We start from the raw sequence: 26,998 nt of genomic DNA on the forward strand, positions 1-26,998 counted from the left end.
AAATAAACATTAAAACAGGAAGTCCATATCTACCTACCTCATAGGACATTATGCATGTCAAATAGACTAATGCATATAAAGCAGTTAGATTATGCCTGACATGTGAGAATTATTCTATAAATATCAGTTATTGCTACTAATATAAAATCAAGAAAAGCACAACCTCTACCCCCACTGGACAGTGTTATTATTCAGGGCTACGAGTAGATTCTTTTCAGTGGAGAAACTGTCCCTAAATGAGATAGGAACAAATCATAATTTGGCTTCCTCTCCATAATACTGTTGAGTCAACTGCTTCTCCAGCAATTCCCTTTTCTCTGGGTCTATTTAACAACCATCATTAGTAGAGCAAATCAGACTGGTCATATAAGTGATTTGATATTGTCACTTTATTTATTTATTTATTTATTTATTTATTTAAAATTCTTAAATGTTTATTTATTGTTGAGAGAGAGAGAGAGAGAGAGAGAGAGAGAGAGAGAGAGAATGAGTGGGAGAGGGGCAGAGGGAGAGGGAGAGGGAGACACAGAACCTGAAGCAGGGTCCAGCCTCCGAGCTGTCGGCACAGAGCGCAATGCAGGACTCAAACTCATGATCTGTGAGATCATGACCTGAGCTGAAGTCGGAGGCTTCACGGACTGAGCCACCCAGGAGCCCTGATATTATCACTTTAATACTTGGAAGCTATAAATGTGCAGACAAGATTAGCGGGAGGATGGGTGATTTAGAGTCTGGAGTAATGGGACCATGGAACTGCTTAGACCCTTAGAAACCTTTTAGTTTAACTGTTTCAGGGTATAGATAGCAAGAAAGTGTCTTGCCTTGAGCCATAGGACATGGAAGGGACAGAGGAAGGACTAACATTCTCATCCAGGACTTTCTGGCCATTTCCACTTTTAATTCAAGACATTAGCTGTTCCGTGGAGTTTTAGTAGAACATGACTATAAAATTATCTTGACTTGATTTGGTGAGGAGGAAGGAGGTAGGGTCATAGTTTAGCTATGGATTCAGTCCCTTCAATGGTTACTAATATATCCAGGCTTGCTTCTATTTTATTTTGAATCAGTTTGGAAATGTTTATTTTCTTCCAGGAAATTTCTTATTGTACCTGGCTTTTCAAATACATCAGCACTAAATTACTCATAATACCTTTTATGATAATAAAAAAAGTCCCTACTCTGTAGTCATGTCCCTATTTTTCTTCCTAATGGAGCATTTTGTATCTTCTTTTCTTTCTCTCTCTTATTTACCCTGGATTAAGGTTAGACTATAGAAGAGATGTTCAACGCAATTTTCTGCCACAATGGAAATCTTCCATTATGTGCTTTGTACAATATGGAAAGATCTGCACTACCCAATACTGTGGCACTAGCCACTAGCTCAGTGTGGTTATTGAGCCCTTGAAACATGACTAGTGTGACTGAGGAAATGATGTAAAACTTTATTTAATTTTAATTAATTTAAATTTAAATAGTCACATGTGGCTAGTGATTACCATATTAGACTCTCTCTTTCTGTCTCTCTCTCTGTCTCTCTCTCTTTCTCTCTCTATATATGTATAATCTTTTCAAAGATTTAGCTTTTATTTTTGTGGATCATTTCTTCTTCTTATTGTTGTTGATATTTTCTATTTTATTTACGTATGCCTTTGACTTTTTAAAAAATTTCCTTCCTTTTTACTTATGTTTACTCTGACTTTTTTTTTTTTTAGTCTGACTGTCATCAGCCAAGAAACAGACCTATGCAGGGTTCTACTGAGGCCTGAATTCCTTCTTCTTTGGATTCAAGTCCCAGAGGCTTAGTAGGAAAGGTCTGCACAAAGGTGACTGAAGAGAGAAGATGAAAAGCTGAAGGCCTCCCAGATGAAAGCCAAGCCAGAAACCTGGCTGTTAAGAATATTTTCTCTCCTCCAAAAAATGAATTAGTTGAATCCAATGTGACACTCAAAGGAAAATCAAAATGCTTGAAGAGCAGGTTGTGGACTTGAACTCCCATGTAACTGGATTCCTCCTTGGGACTTACGGCTCTGACACATGATACTCTATAGAGAGGGTCCTGTTAGCCTTACTGAAATCTGGACACCATGGGCCTTTTTTATATGGGGAATTTTAAGATAAACGGAGTTGAGAACTAGGAGCTTAGTTATCCAGGGATTTCTGCCATTTGGGACTATGAACTAGGGGCTGAAGCAGCAGGGGAAAAAAAAAAAGCACATGAACTACTGTGAAGGGACAAAAGGGACTCCCTCCTTTTACCTGGAGGGAGTCAGTCTCCAAGCTTGAAGATGAGAACCATCCTCCAAAAACCAAGAAATAATTACACTTCTAGTACCCCAGGCCTTGCTGCCAAAATGCAATATATATCGTGAAGCTTGATGCCAGAAGGGATGCCAGGGCCATGAGGTGATGGGGAGGCCGAGTCTTCCAGAGATGGTCAGAAGCCACTGAGTGATGAACTCTGGAAAGCTAGGCTGCTTTTGCTTTGATGCCTGGGGATAGTAGGAAGGGGAGAAGCTTACTCCAAAGGGGCCATAAAATGCCAGAAATAGAGGGAATGAACCTGAAATGCTGAAACTTATGGTGAACTGGAGAGTACTTCGGGTAAAGTTAGCCCATGATTTTGAGTTTTCCTGTTGATTTTACTAGAGTTATTCAAGGTTTCTTATAATATTCATTGCTTCTTGCAACTTTGGGATTGTATTCTAAATTTCGAAAGAATCCCAAATGCTTACATTATGTAATTATATGTAGAGAGCTACAGATTAAGGTATTAGCTGTTCCCTGATAATTTATCTATTAAACAATAGTGCCAGGAACTATGCCAGGGGCTGGGCTCACAAATGGTCAACCATACAGATAAAGGTACTTCTCATGGATGAATGGATATTCTACTGAAGACAGGCAGACACTGTCACAAATAATATAATTCACATAGTGGCAGGTGCTCTTGAGAGCACAAAACAGGGGGATGTGACAAGGAGGGCCTGGAGGGGAAAAATACTTTTCCCTGGAGGGAAGAGACTTCCAATGATGTGGCCAGGGAGGGCCTCTTCTGGCTGTAACAGTTAAGTGGAGACCTGCATGATAAAGAGCTAGTCTTACAAAGATGGAGGGGAATGGGTTCCAGACACAGAAGACAACAGGTTCAGAGGTCCTGATGTGGAACTAATCTTGGCGTGTTGGGGAGCAGAAGGAAAATCAGAGTTCCAGGACTGTTGTAAACCAGGGCATGTTGATAAGAAAGGGAGTGAAAGAGGCATACAGGGGCCAGACCAGAGGGGCTCTTGAGAGTCAGAGTAAGGGCTCTGGACTAATTAAGTGTTCATGAAATATGTGAAGGCACTCTCCTAAAGTATATTGTCAGCTAGGGCAGTTTCTATACTTCCATATTGACCCTCAAAGCACAGTAGACCCTAACCTGGGTGATTTTTCCCCAAAGAAAGGGCAGATTAGATGGGTGCTTTTTGCTCAATGAGTTGGGCAAGAAACCAAGGTCTTCCAAGAGCTCTCCATGTGTCTCTGACCATTAAAGACACTACTGTAGGGGCTTCACAGAGTTCGGGGGCCTCCTGGTGGGCACACAATCAGCTTGGGTAGGCCCAAACCTGTTGGCAATCATTCCTGCTTCTGTCTCTGAGTTTTACACAAAGATTTTTTTCCCCTTCTGCCACTGGGAAAAGTACATAAAAATAGGTGTGCCACTTGAAAATTAAACAGAGGGTAAATACGCAGAGCAGCTGGGCTGTGATCTAGATAACACCGGAGAATCTAAGAGTGGGAAGTCACGTAACATAAGAATAAGAAAGAAAGAAAGAATCATGGCAGTAATGATCGGTTTGGAAAAAAAAAAATAGATGGAAAGAATTTGGAAGGTAACAACTTCCAGATGGTCCTGGTGGTGAAGATAGCTATATATAGAGAAAGAGGGGCTAATTAGTTCCTGGGCCGAGGCCCCAGTTTCTGTTAAGTGAGTGATTGTTTCGTGGTGGTTTAGCTCAATGCTAGGGGACACACACCACATTGCGAGTAAATTAAGTATTTGGGTTTTTTTCCAAGCAGTGGGAATTGCCTAACCTTAATACAATTAATTAAGACTCAATGAATGTTTAATTTAGTTCTGGTGCTTGTACCAGGGACACAATGGGCTCTTTGTTTTGGCCAAGACTCCTAAATATTGGAAAAAGGGAGGCAGGCTGAAAGAGAGCAAGGGTTAGTCAATAGCTTTTCCCCAAATGCTCAGATGCACAAGTTGGTTTCCAAATGTAACAGCCAATTCAACGAAACCCAAGAGATTGCCTTAGAAGGAGGCTGTGGACCTTCCAGGAGAAAAGAAAAAATATTGCCTCACGCCTCTGGGTTGGCATCAAAAGTTACAAGTTAGTCTTTCAAACACCCTCTCTAAAACTCTCACTCTGCCAACTAAATGGACCATCTTTATAGTGCATGCTCAACTAAATTCTCACTTGGTTTCTTCCTACTTTCAAGTCAGGAACCCTTGCGGTGAAAAGAAGGCTTGAGAAAATTTAGGAGTTAGGAAGAATAGTTGGAATGCTGAATACTTCCAGAAGACTGTAACCAAATGGACCACTTTTGGCTGGCTACCAACCATCACCTGACAGGCGGCTAGACAAACATGTGGGGATTTTTATCACTATCAAATCCACACTATTGGCTCCTAAGAGAATTCCACAAAGAACAACAATAATAAAGAGTGCTTCTGTTTACTGTGTATCTACTGTGCATCAGCCCCATGTGTGGTGTTCCATGTAGATTATCTCATTAAACTTTCACAATAACAAGTGGTCAGCATTCTTATCATCCCCTGTGGAACATGTGTAGGAGCTGAAGCTTTGAGATATTAAGTCCTTTGCTCAGGGTCTCATAGCTAGCAAACGAAGGAACTGGGATTGCAACCAAGGATGCTTAACCTTCAAGCCTGTACTAACTCTTGCTCACGCCTGATACTGTGCTGAGTTACTCTCTAGGTGAACTCCCATTGGGTGGATGAGCTAGAGGGATTGCCAAACAGCTGGCTCTCTCTATACACACCAGCAAAGGAAGCCTCAACATTTTAGCCAGAGAGCAAATGCCTGCTGTGTGCCCATTTACACACCAACTTGCAAAGTTGGCAAGTGGTGGGAACTACTGGTAGAACAATGACTTCACATCCCAATCAAATTGGATAGGAGAACTAACTGGTTAGAGAATATAAGAAAGGAGGCCCATGGCATGGATCCCTGTGAGGCTCCAGTCATTTTTTTTCTTGAATCTGGTCCTGTTCATTCTTAATCCATTGCTGGAAGGCTGTCAGTCTCTGGGAGACAGGGTGAGATGGAGGTAAGGAGGCAAAGATTATCTTCCCAAATTCCCATCTCTCCATTCTCTTAAGTTTGGTTTCAGTGGAAGCCCAAGGGGTGGCCCAAAGACACCTAGTTTGGCCAAGGATCAATTATCCCTCACCTTCACCTTATCCTATGGGACCTTTAGCAGCCTGAGATGACTACAGTCCTAACCTAGAACTTTAAGACTACTCAGAAAATGTAACTCATCTAAACTATCATTAAATTATAAAATTTAAAGTAGAACATTAAAGATAATTTAGATCAATATCATCTCACTCCCAATTATCATTGACCTACAACCACGATCCTTAATACAATTCTGTGGAAGAAAGGGAGAGAAAAAAAGAAGTTGATTAGCTAGCTAAGTTTCTAAGAGGTTAAATGACTTATGAAGGGTTACCAGGTAAGTGGCAAAGCCAGGACAAGAACACAAGTATGCAAATAGTATGTGGCCTTCCCATTATATCATCCTGCCACTATTTTTCTTTCCTGAGTATCCATAAGTTGTCCATTTGTGCATCCATCCAGTTAAGAGAATCCTTATTACTTACTATCTGCTACGTCTTGGTAAGTGCAAACATGAGTAACTCCCCTCTTTTTCGGTCTTTTGTGAGCTCTAAGACAGATAACTGATGTTTAGAACTGTGCCTGGCCTACCAGATTCAAATATTTGCTAAAGAGATGCATGAAAGCACCCAGATTCACACAATTCAGGGCAGACTGTAAGGAGCCACAAATACCCCAACAGTGGGAAGAGTACCTGAGGCAGAAAAGGCATTCCATAATATTTATTGAATGAACAAATGAGTGAATAAGTAAATGAACCAAAATGAGTCCAGCATAATCGGCACTGCTAGGCTTTCAGAACACTAGGTAGTAGTGTCTGTGGAGAGAAATTACTCCCTCACATGACCTTTTCTAAGGGGTCTTGTGTCAGTTCAGGAGCTAAGGTCTCTGGAATCTTACAAGACTCTGAAAGGCTTACATTAGAACCCAGCTCTGCCACCTGATCTCCACATGTCCTTGGACAAGTGTTAGCACTTTATCCTCTCTGATTCTTGCTCTACAGGAGGGCAAAGTAGTAGAACCTGCCTTGTCAGGCTACTGGGAAAATTAGAAGGTAGTAAAGTAAAATTCTTAAGAAATACAAGTGATTCCTACCAGGAATTCTTGTCCATTTTCACTAAAAGCTTTTCTACTTTATCCACCCATCCATTTATCTATCTGCATTTCCTATTTACTAGGCATTATCTTAGCACTGGTAAATAGTTAATAGAAACATTAACACACTCAATTCTCCTAATAACCCTACGAGTCAGGCACTATTATCTCTCATTTTACATACAAGGAAAACAAGGAGCCAAGAGGTTACATGACTTGCTAGAGTCACACAGTGAGAAAGTGGCTGAGCTGAGATTCTCATGGAGGCAGCCTGGCCCCAGAGTCTGTGCACTTGGCCACCATGCTATGTTGCTTGCCAACAATGGAAAGAGGCTCACCTGCTGTCTCCTGAAAACAGGATGGTCTTTTCACCACGATCCCTGCATGGTTCAAAACTCAGGGACAGTCACTTCCAGGAGACTAGCACCTCACACTTAAAAAAAAAAAGTGATCATGAAATGGGTGTATCAGCTTGGCAAGGCATAGCTCTGAACTCAACTTGGCAGAGGAGTGGTGTAGCTCACTGAACAGCACCAAGACACCAGTCACTGGTACTCACCACCCGGATCTCCTGCGATGCCACCAGGTTTGACAATATGGTTTCCCCTACACAACACAACTGGGTTGGTGCCGAAAGCACCAGATGTCCAGACAACTCTGGTGGCATTTCGCACTTTGAAAGATTCAGTCACTGCCTCCTGCATTATCTTCCTCCTGCGTTATCTTGTTCTATACGCTCGAGGTCTTCATCTTCCTAATTGTATTTATAGCAATAATAATAGTCTTTATTCTGTAGCAGTATAAGCCAGAATTTTCACATTATCTCATTTAACCTTGTAACAACCCCACTATTACGTGTTGCTGTCCACATCTTAAAAATGCTGTTCAGAGTTTCCTTTATTTGCCCATCTGTCCATCTGCCTAGCCCTGTTACATGCCAGGCCTGTGCCAGGCATGGGGACTATGAAGACCAGCAAAACCAACCTGCTCCTGCTTTCATGGAGGTTATCAGCCAAATCCCACAAATAGCAGTAACATGACAAATAATATGAGGAGTAAGAAAAGGATGCCATGGGGGAGGGGGACACCTCGTGGCTCAGCTGGTTAAGCGTCTGACTCTTGGTTTCAGCTCGGGTCTTGATCTCATGATTTTGTGAGTTTGAGCCCTGCATCGGGCTCTGTGCTGACAGTGTGGAGCCTGTTTGGGATTCTCTGTCTCTCTCTCTCTGCCTCTCCCCTTCTCGCTTGCTCTAAATGAATAAATAAATAAACTTAAAAAAAAAAAAAAAGAAAAGAAAAGGATGCCATGGGCTACGAGACCCTAGAGTGAAGGACCTGCCCAGGCTGGGTCCAGGGAAAATTTTCCTGGGGAAGCAGGAGAAGGGCCAGAGTTAGAATTAATAGGGCCAAGGGGGTGGGAGTAGGGGTGGTATGGCATGGGATGATCCAGGCAATGGGAAGAGCATGTGCACAGGCTTGGAAATAAAAAGAAGCATGAGACCTTCAGGGGCTGGGTCCTTCTCTGCCTTGGCCATGGTTAACCAGCTGGTCTTCCTGGGAGTACGGTCAGTCTTTCCACAATGCCATTTTGCCTGCCCTTTGCATTGGACACAGCTCCATGACCCTCTCTCGTGACAATAATTTTACCATTTATGGGTAAGAAATCACATGATGACAAAAAAGGATCAGGAATCCATTAACCCTTTTAAATTATTTTATATTTTATCGACCACACCAAATCTACATATATTTGAAAAAATAGTCAACTATACTATATTATTTACTTATCAGCCCGGTGGACAGTCTGGCACATTTGGAGGTTTTATAAAATAACTCCATGTTACTTGCCTACAGGTTCTGAAAATGTGGAAACTATTGGCTGGCATATGTGTCTTCCTTTACTTGTCTGTGAGCTCCTTACTTCAATGCCTTGCATATAATAGGTGTTTAACTTAACATGTGTTGATGGAGCACATACGTGCATGAATACTCAGTGGTCTCTCATTCATTAATAAATATGTATTGAGTGCCTATTATGGGCCAGGCACAGGTCTCAAACCTGGGGCTCTAGCAGTGAAAAAACTGGGGGAAGTGTCTGCCCTTATGGAGCTTACATTCTACTGAGTCCAGGAAGAATGAACACATTTCTCCTTTGATGTTCCTGCAAAGGCAAAACTAAACCTTAAAGGATTTTGTCCTTGATTCTTTTTGAGCAATACAAAGATGATTCAGATGTATATCTCTTCAATCCCCTTTCCTGTCTGGCTACAGGCCTCATTACAAACCATGCCATGCTTGGGAGTCAAGGGTCAGAGATGGGAAAGGCCATGTGTTCTGCTCACCTCCCATGTAGCCTGATAGAGGCTCTATTTGTGCTCCAGGAGCCAGGGACCTGCCACTCCAAAGACGCCCCTTCAGATGTGGTGAGTTTGTCAGCACTTACCCAATGCAGCTGAGATCTCTGCATTACACCAGCTTGGCACAAAAGGTTTTCGTTCCCTTCTCTTCCCAAGTATGTGGTTTTTATAGGGGATCTGAAGAGGTGGTTAGAAATTCCAGTCATGGGATGCCCCGGACATGAAGACGGTTTATAAGAATCTGCTCGCTGTAAGGTAACTGTCAAAAGCTGAAGAAATTGATTTTTTTGGAATATTACATTTTACGTATCCATGCATTCTCTCAAGATGTCCAATCCACAAACTGCCTGCAAGCTACTTGGGATGTATGTACACCATACACCATGCTCCGACTATTTATTGGGACCAGCTTGCTCCATTTCTATGATCCTGCCTGTATTCTACCTATTAAATATTGTCAGTCCCGGCTGTAATATAATCCTGGCTGAGATTCACATGCAAGATGTAATCTTGACAAGCCATTTGGAATCTCTTCTAAAAAAAACGTAAAAGCCAGCATTCTTCCAGAGGAATGAATCAGTCTGATAAAAGTGTCTACAGGGGAAGCCTAATCAGTTCATATGAGAACTTGTCAGTAGACCCTCTACTTGGACTGTGAGATTAAACCGTCTTCATAAATTGTCATTAGAAGGAAGCAGGGTCCCTTCAGCTAAGATGCTCTTCTCTTATTTCCACCTTGAAACTCTGGTTTGCATTTCTGCAGGGGAGAGACACCAGCAAAAGCCACATCTGGAATGAAAACCAAAAAGATAACAAAAATCCCCCTTTTGCTCATGAATATGGTTGCTTTCTAACCTTCTAATGCAGGATGCCAGCTCTCTGCTCTCCCACAGCCGTATGGAGTTCTGAGAGGAAAAACCTGCCTCACTTTATTATTTCTTTATTTCTAAACATCCTTATTTTTGACCTCTTATCCAGTTAATCACCCGCTGATTATTTTAAAGGTATGCTAATATTTAGACAAATCCTCCAAGATGTCTCGGGTTGGAACAGGAAATGCTTTATGTCATTGTAATGTTTATTAACATTAGTGGTGAAATCATATCATTACAAGGGAAAACATTTTCGGATGATTTTTTGATATCATCTAAAGTGATCAGTGTGTGAGATCAGAACAAGGCACAATGAAGAGCCATCTCAAGAGAGGCTCTGCCAAGGAAGTAGCAACTTCATTCACCTATCTCATTAATTTGCAAGAGTTTCTGTCAGAGATTTTTTTTTAAATAAATTATTCTCAGTGTTTATATCTTTCTTTGCTTCTCACAGTAATCCATACTAACATGGGAGAACAAGGACAAATGTGATTCCAGTCCTGGTTCTGCCCCTTGCTGGCTAAATGACCTTGGAAAAGTCAGCCAGCTTTCCCCAGACTCCATTTCACCATTTGCAAAATGGGATAGTAACATCGCCGACTCACAACAGCTGTTACAAGTATTGAGCACATTCTCTGGAACATTGTGAACCCAGAACAATGTTTAGAGCACTTTATGGTGGATAATTATTTGTTTGATGAATGAATGAATGGATCAGCCAATGAATCTATTCCTACCTAAACTGTAATATTCTAAGTCAGGGGTTGGCAGATTTTTTCCTGCAAAGGGCCAGAGAAGAAATATTTTAGGTTTTGGAGGCCCTGTAGTCTCTGTCATGACTACCCAGCTCTGTGTTGTGCAGAAACCAGTTATACACAGTAAAGAAATGAGTATGGCTGTTTGCCCATGAAACTTTATTTGCAAAGACAGGCAGGGGACTGGATTGGGCCCACAAGCCATAGATTACATTCTAAAAGCCTAGCCCGCTAATGACAAACCAGACTGAGTCTCAAAATAAGTGTTCAGTCATGACTTATAAGCTTAGTGTTAGATCAAATCCTTCAAAGGAAAACTAAGAGGCAGTAAGACAGTCCCTCTCAGCTTCACTGCAACCATTTCCTGCACCCTGTCACACTCTCCCTACCACTGTCAGGACTCATCGTGGTCTCACAGGTATGTTGGGGCCCTTCCACCCATCTGGGGACTCATTCATCTTGTAAACCAGCCTTGTTGCACCCAACTCCCCCTTGGAACCAGGCCTCTGGAGACACCTTGGTAAGCCAAAGGTCCTCCTGGAACCCACTTTTGTGGGTCAGACATGGAGGAGGAACCTCCTCATCCGTGTCCAAGAAAAGAAATGGAAGTGCTATTCCTTCTATTAGCGCTACTCCTTCTTCCTATTAATCTCAGGAGTATAGAATCATGTTGCAGAAGATGGAAAACCATGGGCTTGAGCTGCTAAAAGGCTAGCACTTCTCTCCTGAGTGCCTACTGTGTTCGAGGCACCACCTAGAATGTTCTCCCACCCCCAGTGTACAGAAGGAGAAGCGGAGCTCACAAAGCACAGAGACACGGCATGGAGCAGAAACTGGCACCTAAGTTGCTCTGACCCAGGTCTGACTGACTCAAAAGACCAAGTTATGAAAAACTACTGTCTGCTCCTGGGCACAAATGGCAGCTGAGTACTCATGGGAGCCAGGCTTTCAAAGTTAGCACAGTTTGCAAGCATTTTACTTAACTGATGTGCTCACTTATTTTATTTTTCTTTTCCATCTCCCCCACTAGACTATAAAATCAAAAGAAACTGATCTGTATATACAGCACAGTCCCTGGCACAACGTAGGTGCTAATTACATATTTGTAGAATTAATTTAAAAAGAAGAATAATGAAGATACTAGATAGTAGTAGTTGTCTGTGGGCTGGGCGTCAGGCTAAGAATTTGACATACATTATCTCAAAGGCTCCTCCAATCCCACACGTTAGTGACTATTATTTTCCCCATTTTATTGATTATAAAACTAAGGTTCTGAAAGGTTAACCCTTCTAGGCTAAGGTCAGGAAGCTAACAAATGGCAGAAGCAATAATTGAACCCAATTCTGTTAGGCTTTTAACCCAGATTCTTCTTACTCCATTCAGTTCCTCCCACACAATGATCGCCCTTGTCCCAACCCAGACAGTGAGTCCGTTGGCTGAGGGCCCTGTTCCTTCCACAACAAAAGTCATCTTTTCTCTTTCTCCCTAACCATGTTTGTTCCTAGTGTCTGGAAATTGCTCTCACCTATAAAATCAGGATAATTTTCCATTGTCAACACACATCCCCACCTCCTCCATGGGGTTTTTGTGAGAAATAACTCCATTTGCAACCATTAATTAAGTTGTTAAAAGTACAAGTGGTTTTTTCTCCGTTTTTACATGGCTTCTCAAATGGTTAATGCTGATTTCTTTCTCGGTGCAAACACAAGGAGCTCATAACTTTTCAATGGATTATGAAAGTTATTCCCCCAGGGGCTCGGCAAGGCAGTCATCACTGGGCATAGCTTTGACATGACGTCAGTGAATTCAGTCCTTCCCGTGCTAATGGTGGTTCTTAATAATATTATTGGAATTATTATTACCTTCAATTAAAAGGTTGGCCATGAATGACTTACTACTTCAGAGAGATTCCCCAAAGAATCACATTAGAGTTCGCCGTCTTTTTGCCAAAGGGCACCATAAGAACAGGAACTGTAGTCCTTGCCCATCCCCCAAGTAAATACATTAATTAATAAATACGCAGCATTCAAATATTTTATGTTTTTGGCTGGTTACCAGGTTTTAAATTGACTTCCTTAAAGGTGGATAGGGCTGGCTAATCACTACCACTTTGTTTTAGAAACTAAAACAAAAAAAAAAAAATCAAGAAAACTTGACATTTTTCCCTTCATTTTTACTCACCAAATTACATTAGAACAGTACAGCTACAACCTTCACAAAATGGCCCATCTCTTATCTTGCTGGAGACTGGGCAGCACAGGGGTTTCAAATACAATCTAAGGAATGGTTTCTAGTAAAAAGCACTTCTATTACATGTCCCTTGACAATACCTGTGGCTTGAGAACACCCTGGAGAAAGGCCTTCAAAGCCAGGCGAACTGCTCATTGGATTCAGGGTCAGTGAGCTGCCTGACTTGGCAAATAAGCTTAAAGCTGGAGGTAGTTCTCAAGGAAAAAGCTGGAACATGTAAGTTCACTCAAAAGGGGGCTTTGACTATGCCCAGAATCTGATGCTCAGACACCATGGAAATAGGTTAGCCACCTCTGGGGAGACTAGGTCCAGGTGCTAGGACAGAAACCCTACCTTCCTCCTCAGAAGTGGTGTGAGCATGTACCCAGACCAATTGGACAGAGATGAGATCTCAAGGGTATGAGGACAATTCTGGGTGGGTCCTAGGTGCAGAATTACATGGAGGGATCCTTGAAATCAGGAAATACAGTGAATTCATACCTAGGAGAAGAGGGAAGCTTAGGTGCCCACAGAAGGGAAAGGAAGCATAAACTGGGGCCAGAAAGGAAGAAGATGCTGGGACACAATGTCTGGTCCACAATGGACACACACATATATGCTAAATGAATGAACAAATGAATGAGTGATAGGGAGAGGCCTAACATTCTGCTTGGCCTAAAAGCTCTGTCAACTTAAACCCATGTCAGCGGAGAAAGAATATCCGTGTGTAGCACCTAGGTTAATTTCAATACTTATATTCAAGAATATGCTCCCTTGCTTTTAACCCAACCAAACCAAAGCCAACCAACTTGTGTGAATTTATGGTACTTTTGTTCCTGTGGGTGTATGTGTGTGTGTGTTTAATCTTTGTTTCTAATAAAATTACTTACTTAACCCCCTGGGATGCTTATGAGTTTATCAAGGGCAGGAAGCAGATGTTTTCACACTTGGACCCAGGGTGAGAGAGAAGAGGCAGTATATCATTCAGATGAGGAGGCAGACCACAGAGGGCTGGAGCCTTGAGGACAGTCACGTCAAACTGAGAGGAAGCAACTTTAGGAGGGCTGCCTGGGAAGTCCTACACTGCCTGATATTAAAAGATGCTACAATTCACAGGTCCTGTGTCTGCATTTTACCTCCCTTGGAGAAGAAATCCATGGCTGTGTTGGAGCAGCTAAGACTTGGCTTTGATTCTTTGTCTGCCTCCTTGGTGACAAACTTGGCCTCCCTGCTTCCTGGAGAGCCTGTTCCTTGTCCATCTGTCTTTGTCAATGAATGAGATTCCAGGTTTTTCAACAATGCTCCCATTCCAGGAGTGGCTTTGCAGCCTGATTCTGCCCAAGTTTCTGACTGTTCTTGACACATGTTATTACTTTCTCTGCCATATCTTTCTAGAGATCCTACTTTATCCATACTCCTGGAAGGAGAAACCCCACAGACAGCTTGATCGGCCCTAACTTGCCAGAGTTGACTATACCAAGTGAGGACTCTTGCTTTAGGCAAATATATCTATAAGGATAGCCAGTCACCTGGAGCTTGCAGCCTAGTTCTGAGATTGACTAATGAGCTGCTTCCCCTAGGGATTGAGAAAGAGGGATTCCAAGGGACTGAGTAATTCCATGAAAAGGCTGTGGGGACACGTAGGCTATGGCAAGAGTATAATGAAGGTAGAGGGGACAGAACAGATGAGAAAATAGACAGGTATCCTGATTTTCCATTCTCCAGATCCAGTCTTGTGCTGCTCGGCTATACTTCCTGCCCTTCAACTCTGTGAGAGTCTCCTGCAGGTTTTCAACATGTCCCCTGCAGCAGATGCTCTCTTTACCTGCTCATCATTCAGGACAGATTCTTTCTGTAGCAGTATCTTGGTTTTTTTCTTTTTTCCTTCAAGGAATCACACCTCACCCATTGTAAGACCTTGGGCATGGAACATGACATAGGCCTAACTAAGCCAAAATATCCTATTTCTTACCCACACAGTGATATGTTCATGGATGGGAACGGGGCAAAAATTGGTGGGATGAGTTTCATCTGGGGACTTTTGCTGGAACTATTAAGGCAGTGAGGCTTCCATAGATACTTCTGGGATATCTATATTATTATATAAATATCTAAGGCTGTTAGCAGATGTTTTTTATCTTATGGTGAATATGTTAGTGGAAGTCTGCTAAAGAATGAAATATCTCTAGAGGAAAGCAAAACCAAGAGATGGTGACAGACAGAGTCCTAATGATTTTTTTTTAATCCCCTGAATCCAGCCATACCTGAAAACATTATATCTTGACTTTTCAGATACAAGGGTCAATATATTCCTATTCTCCTCTTTTAAAAAGTAGTTTGAATGGATACAAGATTACTGACTACTACATATTCCTTTTAGATTCACATAGCCTGGATAGGTCACTATTCTTTGCAGCACAGGAACCTTCCTTCTTAATCCTGTCCCCTTTTTTCTCCTACTACTTACCTTGTCAAGAAAAGCTGTTAAAAATGTATTTTTTCCCAAAGTAACTTTACTTTAAAAGATTTTATCCTTGTGAAGTTAAAATTTTAATTTCTCCTTAAATTTTTGTTAGGTCAACACAGAATTCAAAATTATATGTATATTTATACAATATTTTTCAATACGATCAAGGTGTTTTGATTAAAGGAGTGTTATTGGAGAGACATCAGAGAGAGTATTACCAAAGTAAAACTTGAGATTAGCAATTATCATAGACCTAGAATACAACTTTTCTTTTTATAAATAGAAAGCCAACCTAATATTACCTCAAATACTTCCTTGATATTGCTATTTCCTTCAGGACTGAGATTTTTCAAAATTGTATTCTGCCTCGAGGTAATCATTATGAGCATCAATTATCATCATGTGAATACAGAAGTCTGGTAAATACAATATTAGTGTTACAGTCTTGGGCAAGTGACTCAAACTCTCTGTGCTTCAGGTTTTTTTTTTTTTTTTTACCTGTAAAATGAGGATAACAATAATTCCTACCTCACAGGGTTGTTGCAAAGATTAAACAAGTTGATACACATAAAACACTCAATAGGGTATCTGGCACAGGGTCAACTTTATTGCTATGATTATTTTCTCATTACCTTTCAACGTATTACTGGATGAATGTATCTTTGTAGAAATTGGTGGCTCCCATTTGTAGTAAAATTAGACTTTAGTCAGCATCTAATGTTGAAGAGAAAATATTTAGAGAAAAGTAAGTATTGAATTTTAAATAAAATTGAGACTCCCATCCAAGTCTGGGTGGCTCAGGTCACGATCTGATGGTTTGAAAGTTCGAGCCCTGCATCAGGCTCTGTGCTGACTATGTGGAGCCTGCTTGGGATTCTCTCTCTTTCTCTCTCCCTCTCTCTCTTCCCCTCCCCCACTCATACTTTCTCTCTCTCAAAATAAATAAACTTTAAATAAAATTGAGACTCTGAATTATAAATGCAAACCAGTTTTCACTATAAACATTAGGTCTCTGGGTTTCATGATACACAGAGAAAATAATGAGAGGTGAACTCACAAATGTCCTCTAGACTTTTGGATGCTGGAGTGGGCTAATAAGTGACCACAGAGATATAATGATAAGGAGCCTTTGGGGCCAGGATGAAGGGGGGTCAAAGAGATGCCCAAAGTAGGTCAGAGGGAGAGAGAGCAGCAGGAGCCCATATGCAGGCTCAGGTCTGGGCCAGGCAATTTCAGTTGCAGCATCAGTGAGCTGCCAATAGGCTGGTTGATCTTGGCAGGCCACTGAAGTCCCAAGTACCTCTATTTTACCATCTGTAAAAATGAGAGGAATAATAACACCTCCTGTTTCTTCAATTCAAAATGAACATAAAGAGAATGAGTAGCACTTCTAAAGTTAGGAGTTAGAACATTTAACTGTTCTACAACAAACATGCATTTCTTGTGTGGTAAAGAAAAACAGCTTTGTAAAAGTTACTTATTAAGGAAATAATTAGTGTAGTATGTGAACACACAGGGCTGACCTAATATTATAGGAAATGTGAGGGCTTGGACCTTAGAAAACGCTGATGTTTGAAATGCAAGACTAGTCACTTACTATGACCTGGAGCAAGTTACTGAACTTTTCTCAAGGCTCAGTTTGTGTGTGTGTTAAAGTTAGGACAATATTGTACTCAATGGGAGGACTGTCAGCAACAAAAAAAGATAAAATATATAAAGTGTTCTGGCACTTAGTAGGGGTGTGTGTGTGTGTGTGTGTGTGTGTGTGTGTGTGAGAGAGAGAGAGAGAGAGAGAGAGAGAGAGAGAGAGAGAGACAGAGAGAGAGACAGAGAGAGAGAGAGAGAAATAATACATGACCGGGACATGGGGTGTAGACCAAGGCTATTAAATCTATGACCTAGTATCTATGATCCATGGTAGGCATCAAGAAGGTCGGTGAACCCCTTGAAATTTATTTTGTGCCTGTGGATTTTCTAGAAAGACAATCCTCAGTTATTATGTTTTCCATCCAAGGGTTCCATGAACTTGTAAAGGTTAAGCATGCCTACATAGATAAAGAGATAGACCGATGTATACTTTGCTCCCATGTTGCCCACTGCCCCTAATCTAATTCTGAGTGCATAAACAGTGGTTATCTAGAGCGAATCTCCCCCATGCAAATATACCAGGTTCTCCTTTATGGAGGAAAACTGGAACCTGGAAGAAACTATCCCTTTGACAGAGACCAAAATTTCATAGTAAATAGTAATAGTGGGGAAGAGATTTGGTACTTTATCTTTTTTTTTTTTTTTTTTGAGAGAGAGAGAGAGAGAGAGAGAGAGAGAGAGAGAGAGAGAGAATGAGAACGAATCTCAGACAGGCTCCATGTTCAGTGCAGAGCCTGATGTGGGGCTCGGTCTCAGGATCTTGGGATCACGATCTTGGGATCACGATCTGAGCCAAAGCCAAGAGTTGGACACTCAACTGACTGAGCCACCCAGGTGCCCTGGCATTTTATATTTAAAATTGAGGCTAAAATTTTTAGAAATTACTACATATATCTTATTTTTTATAAAATTTAGCTTACAATGCCAACAACTCACTAGTTTGCATAAAGAACAAAAAGTAAAATATGTGGATTTTTATTTGGCCTATTTCTTTTCCTAACCAGGTTGTACGAGTACATGATGTGACATCCTTTATACTTCCATGAGCACAGTTATAAAGAGGGTGGCATTCACAAACATATTCCAGACTTTTACCATTTTCCCAAGGATCTATTTAAGCCTCTAACATCCAGTCACTCACTGGGAAGCCCCTGGGCTGTGATCATGCTTACTGACTTTTCCTTTTTTAAACTGATAAGAAATTATCTTCATTTGTTAATAAATTTGCTTGTGACACAAACTTGGTTTCCAACATCACTTTCATCAACGTGATAAAATCTTGTGTCTTTTGAGAAATTTGCTTTTCATTTTTCATATGATATATAATCTATTTTCACTGTACTCTTGGATACTGGATAATCCAGAAAAGACAGATGTACAAAGAGCTGACTCTCAACACAGTGGGAGGCCCAGCATTAAATGGGGGAAGATGTCTAAATGAGCCTAATTTGATAAGTGGTCAATTATTTCATGAATGTTTTAATGTCATAGCAACTTTGGCTTTCCTATAATCTTTGAACCACCAGCTTCAGAGAGTAAATTTTTAGATAAAGGGAATTTAAGGAAAACCCCTGGATAGTTAGTAGAAACTGGTACCAAGTTGGTGAAGGGACAAAAAGGCCCTTTCAATGCTTCCTCCCATAAAAGCCATGTTGTGCATAGTGACTGATGAGGGAGAAAGAATACATTTCAGGCAAGTGTATGTTATATAAACCCCTTTAGGATCGGTCCATGAACTCCTGTCTAGTGGAAAATGAGGCCCACATTCCAAACCAATTTCACAAACCCTCCGCCTCCCCGACTTTGTTAATAACAACTCATTTTTACATAGGGGGTTGCCTATTCTGCAATTGTGTTATAGTGAATTTTTGCTTATTGTGTTTCTGGATAATAAGGTGTGCCTGTGTTCTCTTCTCACATATCAGTTTGCAGAAAGTAATTGCCCTGCAATTCTTAACCCAACCCCTTCATGCATTCCTTTCTGCATTGTTCTAGTTCGTTGTGTCTGTGTTGTCACCTGAGAGCTGATCTTCCTTGACTGAAGTCCATTCGAGGAGCACCTTTATCCTTCAAGATGTCTGGTGCAAAGATGGGCTGTTTTGACTGAACTAACAAAACATGTAGAGAACATCTTTTCCCAAAGTACTCTTGTGTTGCTTCCCCAAGAAAAGTCAGTATGTAAAATAAAACTGGTGGTATTCAGACTCATGACTTGGGTTTTGTTTTTTTTTTTTGGTGGAGGGGGTAGGAGTGTTACTTTATAAATATAACCCAAAGAATAATGATATTAATATTTGCTCATTTTTTAACCAACATCTTATGATGTGCGAGACACTGTTAGGCATTTTATAATACATATTCTATTTTAATCCTTATAATAACCCTCCCTGTATGGGTTTTATTTTTCTTCTGTAGAATGAAAGTTCCATATAGGCAAGTATTTTTCTCTTTTTGTTTATTGTTGCATCCCTGATGCCTAGAACAGTGCCTGGAATACAGCAGGCACCCAATCAATATTTGTTGAATAATGAATGAATCCCCGTTTTCAGATAAAGAAACTGAGCCACAAGGAGGCCAATTATAAGCAATTTGCTGAAGGGCATGGAGGTGATAAGGGATAAATGATATTTCAAACAAAATCTAATACCAAAACCCAGGGTCTTAAAAGATATGCTCTCTCCTCCATTCAATACATACACATCCACTCCCACAGTGACACCCACAAACACACACTGATACCCACCCGCACTTAGACACACACATGCAGAGGCTGCCCCAGCTTGTCCACTCCCTCAGCAAATCACTGGCCAATTGCTGAAGGGACAAAAACCCAACCTCCCTCATCCCAAGTCTGTCCTCCTCCAACAAAAGTCCTCCGTGGGCTCTTCTGTCCACAGTTCTCACTAGTTTGTGGTGACCTCCTTGCCCAGTTCTCATTCCCTGTGTCACCACCCCCGCCCCCTGAAGACTTTTAATTATAACCACCACACAGTCTATACTGTCAGGGAGAGAGCCTGTTTGGCAACAGCTGCGAAAGCTGAACTAAGTTATTTAGGGATTAATCCACTGCTGAATGTAGTCTTACAAGTATGGCTTTGGGGGAAAAAAAGATAAAAGGAGCTAATGCCGTTCGTATAAATGTGAACTTATATACAACACAGACGCAGGCACACCCACAAGTACGTGGACTAAAAGTTAAAATATGATTATCAAAGGATAAGAAGGACTTACAACTGTAATGTAAAACATTAAGAAATATGTCCCAGCTTTCTGTGTTCTGGAGGGATACAAGTGTGCTCTCAGCCAAGGAGAGGAGGGAAAAAAGAGAGATAGCAAATTGAAATATCTTTAGGTAGACTTAAACATAGCTTCAGAGATTATAATTCAGATCAAGGCTAGAGCTCCATTTCAACATTCCTTGACTGCTAGTAATATAACAAAGGCCTGCAAATTGGGAGGTACATCCGCTTGGGTAGGGATGCTTATCTGATCTCAGCCCATCTTTCTTCATGTTTCAATCCCAGAACAGCTGCCCTCCTCTTGGTGAGAAATTCAGCAATGGCAGCCGAAAACCCAGCAGGCCAAAAAAAGCACAGCTGACTGAGACCCAGTTGAGGCAGCTCCCCCACCCCGGATGTGTGTGCCCTCTGCTGGGTGGAGTAGATGTGGGCTGCTGCTGGGACATCTCAGGAGACTGCTGGCAGGAAGCTGCCACGCCCCACAGTAAGGTAGTGCTCACTGGTCCCCCGGTGGGAGGGGGTGGCAGGACAGTGACAGACAACGTGACCTTAAGAAGATGGTGGCTCAAAAGGGGCTTGGCTGCTTTGCCACATGTCCAGGCAGATTTCCTGAAGCTGGGGGGGTGAGATGGGGGGGGGTATCTTTTCCTAACGTGCTCATTCATTTACTTACTCGTTTGTTTGCTCATTCACCTTCCATTCATTCAAATGTTAACAAAGCAATGCAGTGCATCAGTCATATGCACAGATTTGGAGGACAGATTTGGGTGGGACTTCCAGCCCTCACATGTACTGGCTGTGAGACTTTGGGGGGAGTTACCTGACCAAACTTCAGTATCCTCACCTGTACAGTAGAAATGATAACAGTGCCCACACCTCATAGGGCTGCTGCTAGGAGACTATGAGTTAGTTCCAGATAAAGATCTTTACATACTTCCTGGAGCATAGTAAGTGCTCAACAAATAGCAAACATTAGGATGAGGACGGCAGTCATGTCAGAGTCATCAAAGATCTCTTACACAGGCTGTTGCCTCCTACGGCACCTTGCATGGTGCTGACAAGCAGAAAAAGCTTACATAGTAGTAACAAGATAAAATGTAAAAAGTAAGTAAGTCCTTAGGGAAAGTTCCAGAGAGAGCCCCAGAGAGAAAGAGAGACCACTGGACCTAGAGTTTCTCTACCAAAAAAGGATATCACTATCCCACTGTCTAGGTGTAGAGACGTGGCTGCTGCAGTCTGGGCACCTTCTAAGGGGCTGGAGCATACAAAGGGCTCCCAGTAGGTCAAAAGGAGAGAAGCTGTTTCTGCTGTCATGCTCCTTCAAAAGATAGCCTTTGTGGGTCACTGGAGGGAGGCAGAAGAGAGGGGGTGAAAGTGGGGTGGGGAGGGGACACATACTACCAAGACACTGAACAACTTGTTGCTCTGTGTTGTTGAACAAGGCTGAGCAAGGCCATGAATGGAGGCTCCCTTTCATCTCTAATATCTCAGAACTTCAGGCTCATCTGAAAGGCCAGCTCCCTGAGAATGTCCTGAGGAACACAAGTTCTACAAGGTGTCCTCCTCAAAAGCATTCCAGGGCCACATACATAAGTGCATTTGTGACACGCGTCAGACTATACCTCCCTCTTAGAGTCTGAGTGCTCATTAGCATAGTAAAGGCTCTGAGAAGTCCTACAACAATCTGCTTAGCTTAGTTTAGTTCAAAATTATTCAAAATAGTTATTTAATAATACCTATGTCCCAATCCTCTCATTTCATATATAAAGGAGGAGTGTAGGTCTACAATGAAGAAGAGGCTTTCTCAACATCAAACCACACAGTCAGAGAAGAGCTAAATCTGATTTCTAGTTCTGGTGAAGAAGTCTTTGCCTTCCTCCTCCTTTCTCCATGGAGCCAGGACACCCCTGGTATGTGCCACTGCTCCTCGAAGTAGGTGGTGACGATGCTGACATTGCTGTCAAGCAGAAGTCATTCAAAGTGACTGCCTTATAACACAGTGCTAACAACAAGTCTTAAAAGCCCACTCTGAAATGTCCAGCAGGGAACAGATTGTAAATCCCAGTTTTTGGAAGACATGCAGGTGGGTAAGGAAGCAGGGGAAAAGCACAGGATTCAGTATCCCAGGATGTCCACTGCCAGAGCTGGCCACATGCACTGAGTCACAGAGCCTCAGTTTCCTCATTGAGAAACAAAAGGATTATCTTTGAGTTCTATTTGTGATTCCAGAGAAGAAATTCTTGGTAGAATCCAGGTTGACTACATGGTGTTCTGGGGAGCCCCAAATCTACCATTGCAACTCTTACCCCCCTCCCCACCCTTGGTGATTGTTATGCTTCTCTGCCTCCTCACATAGCACAGCATCCCCTGCTCAAAATCCTCCCAAGACTCTCTAGTTGTCCAGGAAGAACACTCAGCCTACTTTCGCTGGTCTGCATACCTATGTACTTACCTGTGTACTTAGCTGCTGCCTGCCTCTCCAGTATCATCTCTTACCACCTTCCCTTTCCCACCTGATCACTTCTACCCTGGCTTCCTGCTGCTGGCTCCCTCAGCTCTGGTGTCACATTCCTCCATCAGCCTTTTGGACAATTTTATCTGAGGCAGCATCCTCACCCTTATGCTTTTAAATTACCTGCTTAATTTCTGACTTCTCCCAAGAGAATGTAAAACCCTGGAGGGCAGAGTATTGTTTGTTTACTGCTCTATACTACTGCTTGTTTAGGCACAAAGACTGGCAAAAAGAAGGTGGCTGGTAAATTTCAGTGAAGTGAAGTGAAGTGAAGTGGAGTGAAGTGAATGAATGGATGGATTCTTTGCCAAGAAAAAGATGGCTCACCCTTTTAAGATGCAGGTGAAATAAAACTGTCTGAATTCTCAGGCAGAACTGAAAAGCTACCTGCTTTGTTTTCCCAAAGCCCTTTTTGCTTGCCTCTCAGAGGACAATGAATGCAACTCTGTCCTCTCTGCTTTCAGGGCACACATCTGCTTTGAGGGCAGGGACCAGTGTGTTGTCCTGTAAGTCCTAGGCCTCCTGCAGGTCCTCCACAGTGCTTAGAGAATTAATGAATTGCTCTTCTAGAACCCAAACATCTCTGTATTCACACAATCAAGGGTTTGCTTCCTCTCCAGGAAAGATAAGCCAGAGGAGTTTTAAAGCCTACGTTTAAACTGTTTACAACTCCGTGTCCGTGTGTGTGTCCCCCAAGAGAAAGATCATCTGGAAGCCACGTGGTCTAGTGGAAGGAGCATTTAGTGGGAGCCTTGCATCTTGGGTTCTACTCTCAGGCCTTGCTTGAGCTGGCCCATTCACCTCCCTGAACCTTTGCTATCTTGTTATTAGAGGGGAAGGGGTTGAAAAGCCTGAAATCTGAACACCCTCCTAGTCCTTACTTGCTTTGCCTTTGTGGCTCAGTCCTCCATATTCTCCTTCTAAACAGCCCATACATGTGATGTGATAATGGCCATGTCTGATAAGGGTAGCCAAACAAGCATTTTGCTAAGAAAAATGTTATGTTAAAAAAAAAAAACACCCCAAGTCATCCATTCTGCTCTAATTGGTGTTTTAATTCAGACTGCATCTGCCATGCACAAGCTTGTCCCAAATGAGGGGACTTACAAATTTGCTAAGGGTTCAGGACTTCCCACAGATTGCAAAAAAGTCAGAATCACAGCAGCTCCAAAGCTCCAAACCCTATTGCATTTCATTCTACCCAGCCCTGCAGATGAGCTTCAAAGCCTGCTTGGTCAGCAAACATTTCTGCTGGCCTGGAAAAGCTCTGCAGTTCTTCCCAGCCATTCCCTACTAGGACTGGGACACCAGAGCAATGAAGAGTGGGGATAAGCCATTTTCCATTCCTGTGAACATTTCAGGGCCTGGAGCCTGCCTTCTTTCAGATTCCATGGACCTTTGCTAATTTGTATGACAGCTTCAATGTAAATAGGACACATCTGCATGGGTTAAAAAAAATAGCCACTCATTGTAAAGGGCAGTGCACTGTGTTTATTTATTATCTACAACTGGAAATCAGGTTCTGTTTCTGGTCTAGGACAGCTGATGGTTTGCGACAACCTCCAAGGCATTTTGGAATAGTTTTAGTTGACTATTGACTTTAAAAAGCATTTTATGCTCATTTTATTTTCCATGATTCTTTCTCAACTACCCAGCTGGGAGAAGAAAATGAGCATCTATAAAGGCGGATATTTACAGTATGCATATCTCATGTACCTCATGAGGCATACACACCTGACAGATGTCAGCTGTCTGGTGATGACCACACTCCTCTTCATAGTATTAATAACGCCTATTTGCTGGGCAGGTACTTAGTGCCAAGTAAGGGCTTCATGGACCTTCTCTCCTTTCGTCCTCTCAATCACCTTAGGAAGCACATGTCAGCATTTTGCTCAGAAATGAGGAAAGTGAGGCACAGAGAGAATTAAGCACACTAAGACTATAATACTGGAAAGCACTGGATTGGATTTGAGTCCACAGCCTATGTTCTTAAGCATCTTAGCATCCTGTAGTAGCCTCACACTTAGCTACCAAGCTGGGCTACCAGTTAAGGAATACAAAGGAGTCTAAAGTTAAATCTGGGTGGGTGGGTAAAGGAAATTTATTTTATTTTATTTTATTTTATTTTATTTTATTTTATTTTATTTTATTTTATTTTAATATTTATTTACTTTTGAGACAGAGAGAAACAGAGCATGAAGCGGGGAGGGTCAGACAAAGAGGAAGACACAGAATCTGAGACAGGCTCCAGGTTCCGAGCTGTCAGCACAGAGCCTGACGTGGGGCTCGAACTCATGGACTGCGAGATCATGACCTGAGCCGAAGTCGGATGCTCAACCGACTGAGCCACCCAGGCGCCCCAAGGAAATTTATTTTAAAAAGAGGTATAAACTCAGGTTTGAAAAACACTTCTTTAGTTTCAGTTCAGAAGGATGTTTTTAGTTTTACTCAATTATCTCTCCTGAAATTGATAACACTTTATACACACACGTCCCATGTATATGTATACATCCAAAATCACTATTTCTATAGTTATTTTTTTATGAATTCCTCTATCATTCACCTAAATTCTATTGAATTCAACAGGTTAGATAATAAAAGATTATGCCTACCAGTAATAATGATAACAGACCAGCAAGTAACATTTTTGGTTATTTATCACAGCCTGAAAATGTAGGAAGAAATATGAAAAGTCATCTTGAAAATTGTAACAAGTTATTGTAATCTGTCAAAAGAGCACCATAAAACAATGACAAAGATAATACTGATGTGGAAAGATGTCCAAACTACATGAAGTGCAAATCAGGGAGTTATACAATAATTTACATAATACAAACTCATTTCTTATGAAAATGTGTGTGTGTGTGCGTGTGTGTGTGTGTGTGTGTGTGTGTGTGTGTGTGTGTGTGCATATGTCTATAAGAATCTCTGGAAGGGCACAGAGTCAGTGGATTTAGGGATGTTGATGAGGGAACTTCCACTTTTCACTTCAAGCATTTCTGGTATGTCTAACTTTTTATGAGCATGTATTTTTAATTTAAATAGCAATAAAGATGACATTTAAAAGCACTCCCAGCCAGCTGACACAGGCAGCCCAGGTCACCACTGGTGTGCTCTCCATGGTGGTTCCTGCCATCGAGGCCACATCTGCTCTCCCAGGTCATCTACCTGCTAGCCCCTCTCTGTCTTGGAAAGCCCACACCATCTCAGAATACCAGGGCTGGCGAAATCAGCTAAAATGCCCCGAGCATCTTTCTGTGTGATTCTTCAGCTACTCAGGTCTCCCTCCTTTTCATCCTCTTCCTGGCTACATGTCCTCATGGCCTTACCCTCTGCATGCAGCAAGGGCAAAGTTGCCAGGAACTGCTAGCACCCCAGACAAGGGTGCTGAACTAGTCATCTTGATGAGGAAGGCTTACTCCAAGCCAGCTGGTCAAGAGGACATTAAAGGAATGCACAGATCTCAGCTCCTCCAGTCAAGCAACCCTCTAGGCTCGAGTACCCCCTTTGCTCTTGGCCTGTCCAACTGGCCCACCTATGCTAAGCTCTGGTGTGAAAAGCTCGCATGCTTGGTTTTTCAGAAGGTGCGCTGCCCAGCCGATCTGCAGGACACACATCAGGTGCCGGGTGGCAGCAGCTGCCAATCAGACGGCTTTTCTGCGTGAGCCTACTTCCCCCGAGCTTTGAGAACGCGGTTTCCAATCTGACTTTCATGTTTCAGGGCTGAAGTTTCAAGGATGCATCTGGACAAAATATGCTTTCCATGTAGGCCAATTTATTTATTTATTGCTTATGACATTGTACTTGGCAGCTAAGGAGATATAAAACAATTTGAACCACTCTGCAGAAAACGGTTGCAGAGTTGCCACTGGAGACCCCAGTGGAAGATAATGGAGGAGAATGGAATCTCGCAGATCTTTCTGTAATTGACAGGCAGAGCCTCAGAGGCAAGCGCGGCCAGCGGGCATTCCTGTTAGGAGCTCACTTACATCTCTTTCCAGCCTCAACTCCTGCTTTGGCACAAGCAGGAGACCAGAGGCATGTGTTGGAAGCCTCATCTGACAGGACAAATGAAGCCAGTCTGAGGGCTTTTGCCATTCACCCCTCATCACTGGGGCAGATGGAATGTTTTAAAGGGTCTCTTGAACACTTGCTAATGCAGTGGCTAATGCTGACTGCTTCCTTCGGCCCTTCTCCTGCTGACACTGTCTGTGTCCAACTGCTGATGCTAGTCTGCCTTTGCCTGAGGACATCTACAGCCCCCCAAGGCCCACCCTACACAGGCTTGTGGCAGGTGAGGAGTGTGAAGATATTGATGCCCTGGGGGAGCAGCCCTCAGCCAGTGACTGATGGGAGAGAGTATATACATACCCCAGCTCTCTCACCCTCCTTCTCTAGGTAGGTCTCTGAGTTCTGT

The 26,998-nt window shown here is 42.3% G+C and overlaps 1 protein-coding gene across 16 annotated transcripts in view; it reads right to left on the bottom strand.

Moving 5' to 3' along the window:
• ERC2 (ELKS/RAB6-interacting/CAST family member 2) overlaps positions 1-26,998 on the bottom strand; it is a 926,312-nt gene that overhangs the window by 118,978 nt on the left and 780,336 nt on the right. The window contains exon 19 of one of the 16 annotated variants that reach the window (XR_008420537.1): positions 15,816-15,897. The exons of the other annotated variants lie outside the window; for them this stretch is intronic. The gene's annotated coding sequence lies outside the window, so the exon portion shown is untranslated. The remainder of the gene's footprint in view (positions 1-15,815; positions 15,898-26,998) is intronic. 16 annotated transcript variants of the gene reach the window in all.

Source organism: Panthera pardus, unplaced genomic scaffold (genome assembly GCF_024362965.1).
Source record: "Panthera pardus isolate Hobbes unplaced genomic scaffold, ASM2436296v1 HiC_scaffold_8, whole genome shotgun sequence".
Taxonomy (NCBI): Eukaryota; Metazoa; Chordata; class Mammalia; order Carnivora; family Felidae; genus Panthera; species Panthera pardus.